We start from the raw sequence: 14,081 nt of genomic DNA, 5'->3' as shown, positions 1-14,081 counted from the left end.
CATGCCCAAAAGAGATGATCTTCACTCTCTGGAGCCACACCACATAAAACACATTATGATGGCAAATCAATACCTCGCTGGATTAGACGGCATCGTGTCGGCAACCTCTCATTGATGGCAATCCTGTAAGGAAGGAAAATCGTGGTTGACTAGACGGAAACCAAATGAGATGCGCCCAAGGAACTGGTTCTCGTCTTTCTCGTACTGCCTCCCAAGTGGATTGCATCATAAACTTTCCCGACGCTTCAGGCAACCAAACTGGACGTGTGCATCCAGCGACAATTAATTTGGCATTACTGGAAACAAAATTATATTAATAAACTACTCTGTTACACACCCAACTAAGAGAACCTCCTGCAGCCCGGGAGAGGAATGCAGCTAAAATGTCCTACAAAGTATGGACATGGCCTTCCAAGCTAGGGCATCAGCACATGCATTACTAGCCCTTGGAATGTTTACAAAGACACAAGAAGAAAGCCGAGACAAAAGAACAAGAACATCTTCCAACACTCGACTGACATCTAACGGTGACAAGACTGTTGTTTACTGTAGAAATTGTATGCAATAAGCATTATTTGATTGAACAATGAGTCAATTGTAGCTTCGAGCATCGACTCCCTTAGCGCCAATCCCTCACCTAGTAGACGTGAGTTACAGAAAATTGGTGTCGAGCATGCACAAATGAACATTCCACTTGGGGTTGAGAGACAGTAACCTAGCCCACCACGTCCTAGATCTGGATGAAAGCTTGCATCTCCACCTCAAAATCAATTGGAGCTGAACTATTTGGTAGGTCACCTAATTGATAATATGCAATTGGCATATGAAATAATGCACTTTGTCCTTGTAACTACCCTCGTAATTCTAACCCAAGATATGTATTGCAGATCCAATTATCCAAAGTTCTAACCAGAATAAGCTGTGGACTATCTAGATTGAAGTCCATGGATCTAGATTCTACCAATGAAGAACCTATCATAATGGAAACCCAAAGGAGATCCAATAGAAACCCTGATGGACTAGGAAGGTGGATCTCTAGCCTGAGTCAGCCTGAGTTTGAAGATGCTCGTGATTTAGGTAACCCCCCGCCACCTGTTGGTTAAGGTTAAGTTAGTATTGGGGATCATCCGGTTGAGCAAAGCACTCAAGTATTGAAAAATACTATGAGATGGTCGCTTAAGGCAGTTGATTGACCCAACCAGCCCCAAGCGGTCGGCCAAGTCTAAATGTGGGATTAAACCCTAATTTTGCTCAAGCCCCCTATAAATAACCATCCACGACTGGGAATTCACCACATCCAAACCACTCATGGGAGGAGGAGATAGACTAGATGCTCGCGCACTTCACAAGTGATCATCTTGCAACCAGGTTAAGAAGTTCAGCATGACAGCCACTGTGTATTATATTTGGGGACAAAGGAACTCTCGGATCTTCTAGCAAAAGGAGAGTCCACCTAAAAGAGTTTGTCGGAAGATTAAATGGGTAGTCAACTCCAATTTTCATAAGGTAGTCAAAATTGCTTGGTTGCAAGTAGAATTATAGGAAGAGAACTAGTTATTTTTCATAATCCTTAATGCACATGACTGTCATTATTTTTCCATCAGAAAGATTATAATCTACCTTTTTTTTTATGATGATTCTATATTTTGCATATGATCTCATTATCTTATGAAAAAAAATATATGTAATTCCAATCAATATCTACAAACTTAACTAATTAGAAGATGTAAGCCAACTGGCAAATAAAATAGAGGGGATAACGAGAATGTAGGTTAAAGGAGTTCAAAATAATAAAAAAATAGGGAATAGAGTGAGAAAAAGTAAAGGAGATGAGATGGTATGCTCCTTCCTTTAAGGACAAAATATTCTAGGTGATTATTATTTTAAAAGTAGGAAGCTAATGGGTGAAATCTTTTGAAGAGTCGTTCACTTGATCGTATGAAATAATTATATTTATAAGAAAAAAACATTAAATGTTACCACATTGAAGGTTATCACAATGCACACAAAAGCATCAATTATGATGGTATTCCATTTCTTTTCATTTTTTATATAATATAGGTGCCAAAAACATTGTTTTGTGGTGCTATAGTCACATGAAATAACCACTTCATCATCTGCTGTACACAATACGGCACCACAATTCGACACGTGGCGTATTCTTAATAAACGGCTTAGATTAGAAAGTAAGGTTTTAAGTGAAAGTGACCCACCTTATAATCCATTAAAAAAAAAAAGTCCGTTTTGGTAACCCGCTTCTAAATATGGATGCCAAGATTTTCCCCAACCGGGCGATGTTCCCGTCTCGCCCAAGAGTGCGGGTGGAAAAGGAGGAATGTCTCTCTCGACTCAATAGCAGTTTTAGATAAAAGAAGAGGAGACTACTGTGTTCGTAGGTGTAGAGAGATCGATTTGTTGTGTTTCTAGGTTTCGAGCAATCGATCTGTTTTCCCTTGAGGTTGATTCTCATCTTCCTCTCCGCCACACTAGTTGATATGGCTAATGGATGGTACCTTTGGAGGAATTTGTTTATCCGAAGCTCTCTGATTGATGGTCCTTCGTTTCTGAATATGGGGTTCAAAATATGGGGTTCTGGTTGTGAATATTTTATTCCTCCAAGCAGACCAAGCCCCATTTCGTTTAAAATCTGGGATTCAGTTTCTCTATCTTGATTTTTGTTAGAACTCCATGTAATCTAAACTGTGTAACTCGTTTTTGTATATATACATACTCTGTTCTTAATGATAGTTGGTTGTTTTCAACTATTTTCGCAATAATCGCTTGTTCCACAGCAGGATTCACTGCATTTTATATGTTTCGGATATATTTACTTACTTTTGAGGGACATTTAAACGTCCATTGTCAAAAGTACAACGGAAAACAAAATAGCTCGAGCAGCAAAAAGGAACAAATTAGAAACATATGGATGAAACCCCATTTATTGTTTCCAAGATCCGTATGTCTGAAACAATGACTCATAGTCAGCATGTAGAGAATGCAAAACATGAGTCAGAGCAGGAAAATAAATCCCATATTGAAGTCGATGCTAATCAGCATGATTCAGGCCTGAAGACAGAGAAAGAAGAAAACGCAGAGGATAATCCTTCAGTAACACTTAATGATAAGCATATGAAGGAAAGCTTGGTTGAGTCAAATGATGGTTCTTACTTCTAACCAGGTCACTAAAACGGGTTTTTTTTTTTTTTTAAATGGGTCATAAGGTGGATCAGTTTCACTTAAAACCCTGCCTTATAATCTGAGCCATTTATTAAGAATACACCACGTGTCGAATTGTAGTGCCGCACTGCTTTGCACAGCAGGGAGATGTGCACAGTAGAAGATTTTTTCCATTATATACATACACTTATTGGCACCTATGTCATTAAATAACTTCTTTCATTACTTTAACTTTCTCTAACAAATTATCTTTTAACTCTCTAGTCCATTTCAAACACATTATCACTCAAAGCAAAATCATAAATTTTTTTTTTCACTCCAAAGCACAACCAAATTTTGATAGGGACAACACAAAAAGATTCAAGATTTTGGGCCTAGTCTCTCGTTGACATAAAACATCTCTTTCTCATGTCCTTAGATTGAGACCACAAGGTTTTTTTAAAAAGAATATTAAAAAGCTCAATGTATCAAAATAAAATTAAACAACTAAGATGTAGCATGTAGCCAAATGTTAGTTAGCGCGTGTATGTTATAAAACAGTCTCTATAAACTTAATTTGTTTGACTATTTGTCTTTTTTAACAACTTAGCCTGCAGAGAATTTGGATTAAAGAAGAGAAGTTAATCTTATCTACTTAAAGGGGACAAGGATGACATGCTTAATTGTGTCATAAAATATGTTGTTTCTTAGATTAAGTATTTTAATCATAGATTAAGTTTAACATTTAATATAAATAATGTTCTATGCACTCGTAGGATATCAATAAGTACATCAAATGTTGAAAATTAAACTATATAACTATATAATGTGGCCAATCGATAATGGAGAAATACACAATTGCAATTGAATTTGAATATTGATAGGTGATTGATCCTGCAAAGCGAAAATTATTTAATTGAATCATTCATATATGAGAAGTTTTATTTGGGGGACATTATTTGCTGGAAAATTATACTAATTAAGGAAATGGAAGACTTCAGCAGTTTTGGGGGAAAGATAAATTTTGTTTTTTTTTTTGGTTGCCAACCCCGGTTTCCAAGGCTTTGCCCCTGATTAATCTGGTGTTCGACTTGGGTCGCACACCTGGTTGTGGTCAGTGAGTCTCTCGGGGATTTTTTGCATCCACAAGGTTTCAATACTGAAATCTTGCTTAAGCGGACCAGGCTGCTTATCACTTGGACCAACCCAGTTGGTTAATTTGGCTTTTGTTCTAATAGTGGTATTGACTTAACAAAGATCCGTAAAAAGTAAATAATAATATAATAATAAAAAAATAGAAGAAAATGCTTTCTAATAAAATATGGATCTCAAAAGTTGCATTCAAAAAGAAAATATCAAAACCAATTGCTTATAAGTTTTGTGTTTTTTTCCTTAAAGACGTGACACAAAGTGAATTAAACATCATGATTTGGATTTTTGTATCAACTTTGTATTATTTATTAAGGTGAATCTTTTACTCGTTACAATAGTTATTCTATCCATTTCCTTATCCATGTAATTTTCAATATACAATTATCTCTTTTTCTATCTCTCTTTGTAATTGTAAATATATGTGTGTGGTTCATGGTGATGAAACTAGTAACATCAAGAGTTTTTTACATGGCCCCCTCCATTTTCATGGAAAACAATATACCCTTCAAATCAAGACCATATAAACTACTTTTCACCTAAATCCCCTTACTGGTATAGCTATTTTGATGTCATTTAATAGTGACCATATTACATCAAATATGGTAATTTTTGAAATTCATTTTCAAAAGCTTTTACATGAGCCCCTCATTTTCCTGGGAAACATACACTTTAAAAAAACCTTAAAAATTAGGTGTCTTTGGTTTATTAAATAAATTTAATAGGGCAATATTACCTCAAATATAGTAACGTTCGAACTTCAGTTTGTCAAGAGTTTTACATGAGCCACCTACACCCATTTTCACTGGGATAATAAGTCACTTACCTTCTCTAAATAAAAACCTTAGCAAATATATCATCCACCGTTAACCCCATTACTTAGGACTATAAACTAATTTTAATATGAACATATTAAAACCCACAAATATGGTAATGTTTGAACTTCTTATTTTCAAAACCCCTAATGGACAAACACATCATACTCAAGTTAACCTCAGATTATCATAATCACCTTAACAATTAAAATGAATTGCCATCAATTAAAATAATCGCCAACAACCAAAACACGGAGAGACATTTGAGAAAAGCAAATGTATCTCACTTGCATTTTTTTAAAAGCCCAACAGGGGGTACCACTGCTTCTGATCAATGTTAGCCAATTGATAAGTTTGGCATGTTGATATCAAGCCGACGCAGATTCAGGGGGTGGGGGGAGTTGTTTGATTAAATGAAAAAAGTTAAAAAGTACATATTTGAGGGTATGTTGGGATATTTAAATTAATTAAAGATAATTTAGATTTTAAGTATGGTATTTTGCAAGGTTTTTTAACAATTATTTTAGTTGCCCATGAAAATTTAGGGGCCATAAAAGCTCTGGCCGTTCATTTGAGGGTAATATGGTAATTAAGGTAATTTAATGTTTAAATTAAAAAAATATTTTCAATAAAGGATATTTGTTGGTTTTCCAGAAAATGGAGGGGCTCATGTAAAAAACGTTAACATCAATTAGAATTTTTCCACCCCTTTAAGAAATGGTTATATTCATATTGACCATATAAAGTATTTTCATGAATCTCATGATATGGCTATTTTGATGTCATTTCAAAGTGAAATATTATTTGGTATTTTTTAAAATAATGTTTAAATATAATGATTATTTCCTAGAAACTTTAAAATCCATATTAATAATTAAAAGATGGTCAATGCAAATTTACTTATTGATATATTCAACTAATTAGTTCATTTATCTGGTTTTTTTTTTTTTTCTAAAATACTATAAATTATATAAAAAATGGTTTATTTGACAATTCAAAAAGGTGAAAACTTCTAATATAAACGCGTTTGAAGTATCTATAATAATGATTCTTATCTATAAGTAAGTTTATTCTATGACTTCGTTTTTGCTTTTGCGTTTTCAATTCCAAAAAAAAAAAGAGGTCCATATAAAACATGTTTTATGCAACTACTTTTGGGTATATGTTTCCATAGAATTTTCTTAGGACATGTTTGGTTACTTGAGTCTAAATATTTCAAAAATTTAAAGATTTCAAATCTCTGGAGTCATGGTTTATAAAATTAACTGTTTGGTTATCATGAATCTTTGGAATGAAATTTATAAATTTATCCTGAAAAACATTTATTGAGTCATGGTTCAAATGTTTAATGCTTTTATAGTATGAGTGAAATCCAGAGATTTCACCTCATGCCTATAAAGCTATAGATTCATGTTTTTAGTGTAAAATGGTAAATCTTTATATTTCATGAATCCAAAGATTCACACAACCAAACAGGTATAAATCTCCTATTTGTGAATCCATGTGAATCCAGAGATTTCGATTTCATGTAACGAAATAAACCCCATTTCACACTACTTTTGTAAAAGATTCTAATGGAAAGGTTTTCATATCAATTAAGAATTACCAAAATTTAGGCCTGTTTCACTACTAAAAGGTGTTTATATCATGCTATGTCTAGATGAGTGTAATTTATCATTAGGTGGGTCTCATTTGCAAATTTGCTAACAACAAAAATGAAAACCATGTCAGATAACTAGATTCAATTGAATACTCATGAAGAAACTTCATCAAATTTTCCAAGAAATTTAGGAATAAAGCATAAACAAATCAACTTTATTCAATTAGGACCACATGAATTTTGTTACATCATTGAATGGGAAATGATGCATACACCAGTAATAGAATAAGACCTTTCACACTCTTGGCCTTGACTATTTAGTTTCCATAATAGATAATATATTAGAGTTCTACTTAGGTGTTGTGCAATAACCGTGCAACTTATGGTTTAGATCGTAACTTGTGATTGAGACAAAAAATTCTTTCGTTTTGCATAGGTGATTTTTTTTTTTTTTGTGGGTAAAATCTAAAAAAGTTTTGAGTTGGACTGTAAGTTGCACGGAAATTACTGTCAAATTATTTTCGTATTAATATTTCTCAATTGATGTGTACGTTATAGGATTACTTTTTTAGGTAAACACATTAAATATGCCCGTTAAATTGTGTTTTGAGATAATATGCACACGCCATACAGTGAATGGTGTAAAAATAGTTGTGTCCCGACAAAAAGAATATGAAAAAATTTGTGGGAAAACGTGTACGCTACACTTTTACATATAAAGAGCGAATGGGCACCTTTTGTTGCATTCGAAAAATATCACTTTATGATTTTTTTTCTTCGTATGTTTTTTTTGGTTCCACGCATACATGCAAGGACCACATTCCCCACAAGCAACACTTCAACATTAGAATGCTAATACATGACGAGTAGTTAATGCATAAATCAAGTTGCCAAACACCATTACCAACCAAGGTGTGCAAATTACTAGCATTTTTCTTTTTTGAATTTGAGATTCATCTGGACTAGTTTATGCGCGTCTCAAGTTCTCAACTACATCGTTATGGTAGCTTTCAAATGTAATTTAAATATAAGGTTGAATTTTGCCCCCAGATCTAAAGAAGATTCAAACTCTTGATCTCGTGTATATTATTAAACATTATTTTTTATCGACTGAACTAACACTTAGATCACTTTATAATTTTTTATATGGTTAAAAATCATTTTCCAATCAATTTTCTTTGTGGGTCTTTAAGTCAATGGTATTGTATTCAAGTTGAAGATAGAAGCATTCTACACTCCATTTGTTGAGTTGCTTGTTTGATTTTTATATCATGTGAAAGTTAATATCAAACCAAACATCAAATCAAATTTAAAATCTTTTATTTTCAATTTTGGATGGTAATGGAATCATCTTTTTTTTATTGGTAAAATAAGTATTGTATTTATGCCTTATACTCTTGTTGGTCATGGAAAATTATTTTGCTGTAAAATATGTTTGTGTTAGGGGAAATATTGAATGGGAAAATTTGAGAAAAATATATCTTGTTAGAGGGTTTATTAGTTTTGCATTGAAATAAAAGAACGTGGAGACAAATTAAAGTCAATGCAAAATACCGACCATGCATTTATAACGATTTTTTTGAATCAATATTTGTCTTGATAACTTACGCATACCTCAACTGAATCTTCAGGGAGATAATTTTGTAATTTTTTTTAAATGTATATGATGAAACTTTACCATTGTCCCCAAGGGAACTTGGTACATTTTCTTTTGAGACCTCCCCCCAGACAAAACCGGCCCCTCACAAATATAAATGACAACAAACAGCCCCGACAAGAAACGCAATAGTGATGCGAGGATTTCACTTCCGGCATCATTACTATTTTCTATGTTTATCGCGTGTCATGAACCGTTTAATCAATGGCAATGACCGAAGATCGACATTTGTTTAACTCAAATAATTCTCATTAGGTACATTTGTTATTAACTCAAAATAAATTCTCATTAGGTTCTATCTATTTTCTTTTTTAGGAAATGAGGTTCATCCGGGGCAGCTTGCGCGCACCACGACTACATCCTCGAGATGCCTTTTATATAATTAATATAGGCGGGGCTTCACGCCCCGCCGCGGGGATTCGATGGACTCGACCTCCTACTGGTAGGAGCGTTGGGCTTTGCCAACTGAGCCACCCCTCGGGGTTAGGTTCTATCTTTTTCCCCTATGACTCTATGAGTGGATCTACCCTAGATGGATAACAACAGAGAGACTTAATAACCATAGCAGCCACTTCAAATCCTTTTCTATAAAGTTGATAATGGACTAATAACTAAATTGGGTTTCTCTTCAGATAGAGATGCATGAGCATGGTGAAACTCCAGAGCTTTTCTGGAAGCATATGCTTGGTAGAATTCTACATTATCTGAACCATCAGAATCAGATATGGTCAATCATAACAGGAAACCCTAATCATAAAAGCATAATCTTGCTTTTTATTCTAGGGTCATCCAATCCAAGAAAAAAGAAGATGTGAAATGCTGGAAACCCACTATATATGTTTCCTAATGAAGTAATGAGTAAGAACTTGCCTAACTAAAAGTATTTGAATGGAGAGAACTTAAAGCCTAACAATGGTAGGAGGGAATAATTTGATTTGGATTTTTGGGTAACAAACTCATGAGGTTTATAATTATAATTTAGCAGTGTTGAATATTCTTTATTTATTTTATTTGATTCCAAAAGATTCGATTGAATATTCCTTATTTATATTCTATTGTAAACATAAATTTATTCAAAACCATGAACTTGAGAAGCCTTTTCAAAATTATTTATGTCACAAAGAGGAAAAGGATGGAAGGTTAGGAACTTCAATAATTGCAATAGTTTATATAGATAAGTAGGTTGAAAGTACGATGTAGAAGAAATCTAATGTTATAAAAATACCAAAGGGTAGATTTCTTTGTGGAATAAAGAAATAAGATTTATTAAATACAAAGGTTGCTTAATCCTAACTCTAATTAAGTATTTTAATTAATAAAAATTAAAAATTAAAAATTAAAAAAGAGAAAGAGAAAAAAGTAGGCAAAGATATGCTCATGTTGCTTGACAATGTGAGTGGAATACCATGGGGGAAAGCCAGAAGGGGCAGGGGGGTTTTTTTGGGGGGGGGGGGGCGGGGGGGGGGGGGGGGCCGGGGGGGGCGGAAAAAAACAAAAAAAGGAAAAAAAAAAAAGGAAGGAAAAAAAAAAAAAAAAAAAATAAATATAAAAAATAAATAAAAAAAAAAACCCCCCCCCCCCCCCCCCCCCCCGCCCCCCCCCCCCCCCCCCCCCCCCCCCCCCCCCCCCCCCCCCCCCCCGCCGGCCCCCACCAAACAAAAAAAAAAATCCCGGCCCAATGATGCCAGGGATGTGATGGAAACTTGCCTTTTAATAAAAAAATCATAGCCCCCCGGCCGTTGATATTTGTTGTGGGCCAATCGGGGGGTGCTGCCGCAATAAAATCCTGTGCAACACTGAGCTACGAATGCTGTGAATGAATTTTGTTGAATCTTGATCACCCGTTTTGTTTTTTTCTTTCTTTCTCACTTTTTGAATTAGACCATTGAAACCAAAAAAGAAAAACAACCACTTTAAATCTGGACCATTCATAAGCTCAGTGTTGCTCATTAAATGCACAACACTGAAGCCAAACCACTCATGTGATACCAATCACGTTATGGGAAACAATTTTATTTTTTTGGAAACTTAGAACTTTCATTCAAGACGAATCATCCATCCACGGAGTGGAACATGGCCATGTTATCAAACACGACCCTGATAAAGCCTCCTTTACTAGATTATCAGCCACACCATGGGCTAATCTAGGAACATAAGAATAAAAACTAGAGGAAAAATTTGAAGCTAGGATTTGGATATCATAGAGAAAAGGTTGAACGATGAGTGGAGCAGCCTTTCGATTGTCTTTTAGCAAAGAAACAAGCTCAAGGTTGTTAGCCTTTTTCCTTCCTTCTTGTAATCCCATCAAAATCTTTCCATTTATGAATCCAATCAGCAGTAGTCATCTTATTGGTATAACCAAATTTTAACGGACTAAGAGCAACCAAACCAATCTGTTTTTGCAAAGGGACAGTGGACAAGGACATGCTCTACTGTTTCCATTTCACATCCACAACACAAACAAGAATGATCAATCGTTATATGCCTTTTCTGCAAACCTTTATCACACGCCATTCCACTTGCCATTGCTCTCCACAAGAAGCTTTTAATCTTAGGTAAAGTATTGCAACTCCATACCTCCTTCGAGACTTCAGTTGGTACTGTGTTTCATGTATTCACCCATGATGATGGTGCTTGATGTCTTTCCTCTTCATCTTGTATGTTCATAAGGAGGTGATAAACATATTTAAAAAATAATACATTTCTTATCCGAGCCCAAAACATTCAATCTTCACTTGAAAAAATGGATGGATTTATTTTTCAAAGAACTTTGGCTACCTTAGGTTCAAAATTTTGTTCAACTAGTTCCTTATGCCATTTTCTCTCTACAGGTTGAATATATAAGTTCCTCCACCGTTTGAATGCTCCTCCCAATCGGGTTGAAAGGTTCTATCATCTTCCTTCTATCAATCCCATGTATCCACTTTGAGGTCCACACCTCCACATTATCTCCTCGGCCAATCTTCCACTGCAGTCCCTTGATCAACACTTTCCTCCCTTCCAATATACTCTTCCATCCTTATGAAGGATTGTTTCCTAACCTAGTTTCCATAAATGTGGAATTTGGAAAATAGATAGCTCTCATAATTCTCCCAAATAAAGAGTGGGGTTCCTTAAATAGTCTTTCACGCACAAGTTTATTTGTTCATGTTAAAATGATAAGTCAAGAAAAGAAAAATAAAAAATTAGGATAAAACTTATAAGTATTTTTTTTAGTGGCAATTGAGGTTTGCCCGGACCAGCTTACGTGCACATTGATTTTTTTTCCATGGTACTAAGGATGAGGAAGGGATTAGTTATTATATATAATTTAAATATAAAGGATAATTTTACCCCTGACCTTTGAGAATACTATGAGGTGTTGAATTTTTGCCAACCTGAACAACCCCTCTAAGCTTAATTACAAGAGGAGCCGTTGATGGTCTATTCAACTCTATCAATTATTGGATTAAGATAACTAAATAATCGAAGTACTTCATAAAAATATTGCCTTCAACTTTATTAATCATCGGATTAAAAATAATACTTTAGCCACGTGTTTCACAAGGTATCAGGAAAAGTTATAAATCAGATTGTGACACTGATAGAGACATGTCCAGTTTTTTAAAGAGAACCAATGAGATTATTAGAAAAAGAATATGCTATGATCGTGTGATCCTGTACAGTAGCACGGTCCAATGAAAGGACATGTTTGTACATCTAATAGAATCTCTTGTTAGATACATAAGATAAACGTTAAAAATAATTTCCTATTTTTTCAAATTTAGAATGGAAGCAAACGCAGCTGTAAGGAAAATGTGGGACAGATTCATTTACATCAAACTCCCAAATTTTTCATTAAAATATACAAGTGGAAACCTTGCCTTCCCACCTCAATCCAACCCAACCTGTGGGTCTCTAAGTCGGAAATTATTTGCGTGTTGTCAAAGGTGGTATGTTAAAGTGGTTAACGACCTAGCTTCCCTAGGGGAGGTCTTCGGGTTTGCACCCACTCGGCGGCATTAATATAAAGCTCCCCTGAGGAAGTAAATCGTGGTGCCGGATGAAAAAAAAAAAAAAAAGGGTGTTGCACAAACAATTGAGATCGAGATCTCGACCGTCCATTTTCAAAAAGTGTTTTCACACTTTTGTGAAACGGACTGTTGAGAACAAAATTGCATCACAATGTTGTGCACAGAGAAGGAATCAAGATTCAAAATTGGGAAGCGAAGAATTAAAATCTAGATAACTTTCAGGTTAAGGAAGCACTAATACTTTTTCGCCACATATATTGTATGGGCCTTGGAGATCCCACATATGAATTATTTTATAATATTAAAAAATAGGCCCATAGATATTTTGTGGGCCGACACATATTGAAAAGTAAATTATTGATAATAGTATTTTTTTCGACAAAATATTGGTAAATTAAAGCATCAATAACAAAATAAAAAAATATACATGACTTCAATCCTAAAAATTTAGATACAAACCAAATATATATTTTTTTGTAGGAGATGCAAACTTCTTCTTTTTTTTTTTTTTTTTTTTTTCAAATGAGGTTCATCCGGGCCATCTTGTGCGCACCACGACTACATCTTCAAAGCGTTTTTTATATAATTAATATAGACGGGGTTTCGCCACTAGCCTCTAGGGGATTCGAACTTTGACCTCCTACGTAGAAGGGTTGGGCGATTTTTTTTTTGTTCGATAATAGATGCAAACCAATGGTGGTTAGTTACTTTATTATCTATATATATTTTATTCACAATATAAATAAAATAACAAAAATTGTAAAAGAAATAAAGAAAATGAAACTGATAAAATAATAACAAAAAAAAAAAAAAAAAAAATAATAAATAAATTGAGAAAGATAAAGACTATCTAATTGTGGAAAAGATTTTTTTTTTCAAATTTTCCTTGACCCACGCTTATGGAATGGGGAAGGGGCCATAGCTCCCCGGCCCCAGTCCTGGCTATGCATTAATTAGGTAGCATTGAAGTCAAACTCCTTTAATCTGGTTGTAATAATGCCTAACCTGCCAGCTCTACTTATGCCCAAAATAGTTAAATATGACAAAACCAATACAGAAGTGAATTCAACTTATGGTTGCTATGAGCCATTCTTGTAAAGCTTGTCAATGATCTTTTCAGTCACGGGTGTTACGTCTTCTAGTGAGAAATCTAGGACTAAACAGTTTCAAGGAAAATGTCATCTTCTGTCGCTTAGTTAGGCTACTACATCTATCGTCCCAGCCCTTAACCCAGTTGGGCTATCTGGGCCTGACCTAAAATCCGGCCATGTTGTCTTGATCATGGGCCTGGGCTCTCTCAGGCTAGAGCTGGGCTTCTAATACTATACGCAGGCCCAGCCATAGGTACCCGTGGATCGATCGTTTGGGTAATCATCAAGGGCCCATAAGAGTAAGGTAGTAGGGGGAGAAGAAGATGCCGACGGTTGGATACAGGGTTTTGCTTGAGTGCTACATAATAATGTGCAATATTAAGTAGGTTGTGGTTGAGATTTTGATTTCGACGGTTCGTTTTGCACAAGTGATATTATTTTTGTGAAATGAACGGTCAAAGATTAAAATCTTGATCCTAATTTCGATCTCGACCCTAAGAACTGTCCAATACATTTAATACGTAGCACCAAGCAATGTCCCTTCAGCGTTCAGACACCTCCAAAATACTAACCCCACGCGGGCCAACCCCCCACCACCCC

The sequence above is a fragment of the Hakea prostrata genome, chromosome 4, assembly GCF_041222555.1.
Source record: "Hakea prostrata isolate BN-2017 chromosome 4, UWA_Hpros_2, whole genome shotgun sequence".
Classification (NCBI taxonomy): domain Eukaryota; kingdom Viridiplantae; phylum Streptophyta; class Magnoliopsida; order Proteales; family Proteaceae; genus Hakea; species Hakea prostrata.
This window is presented reverse-complemented; position numbering follows the sequence as displayed.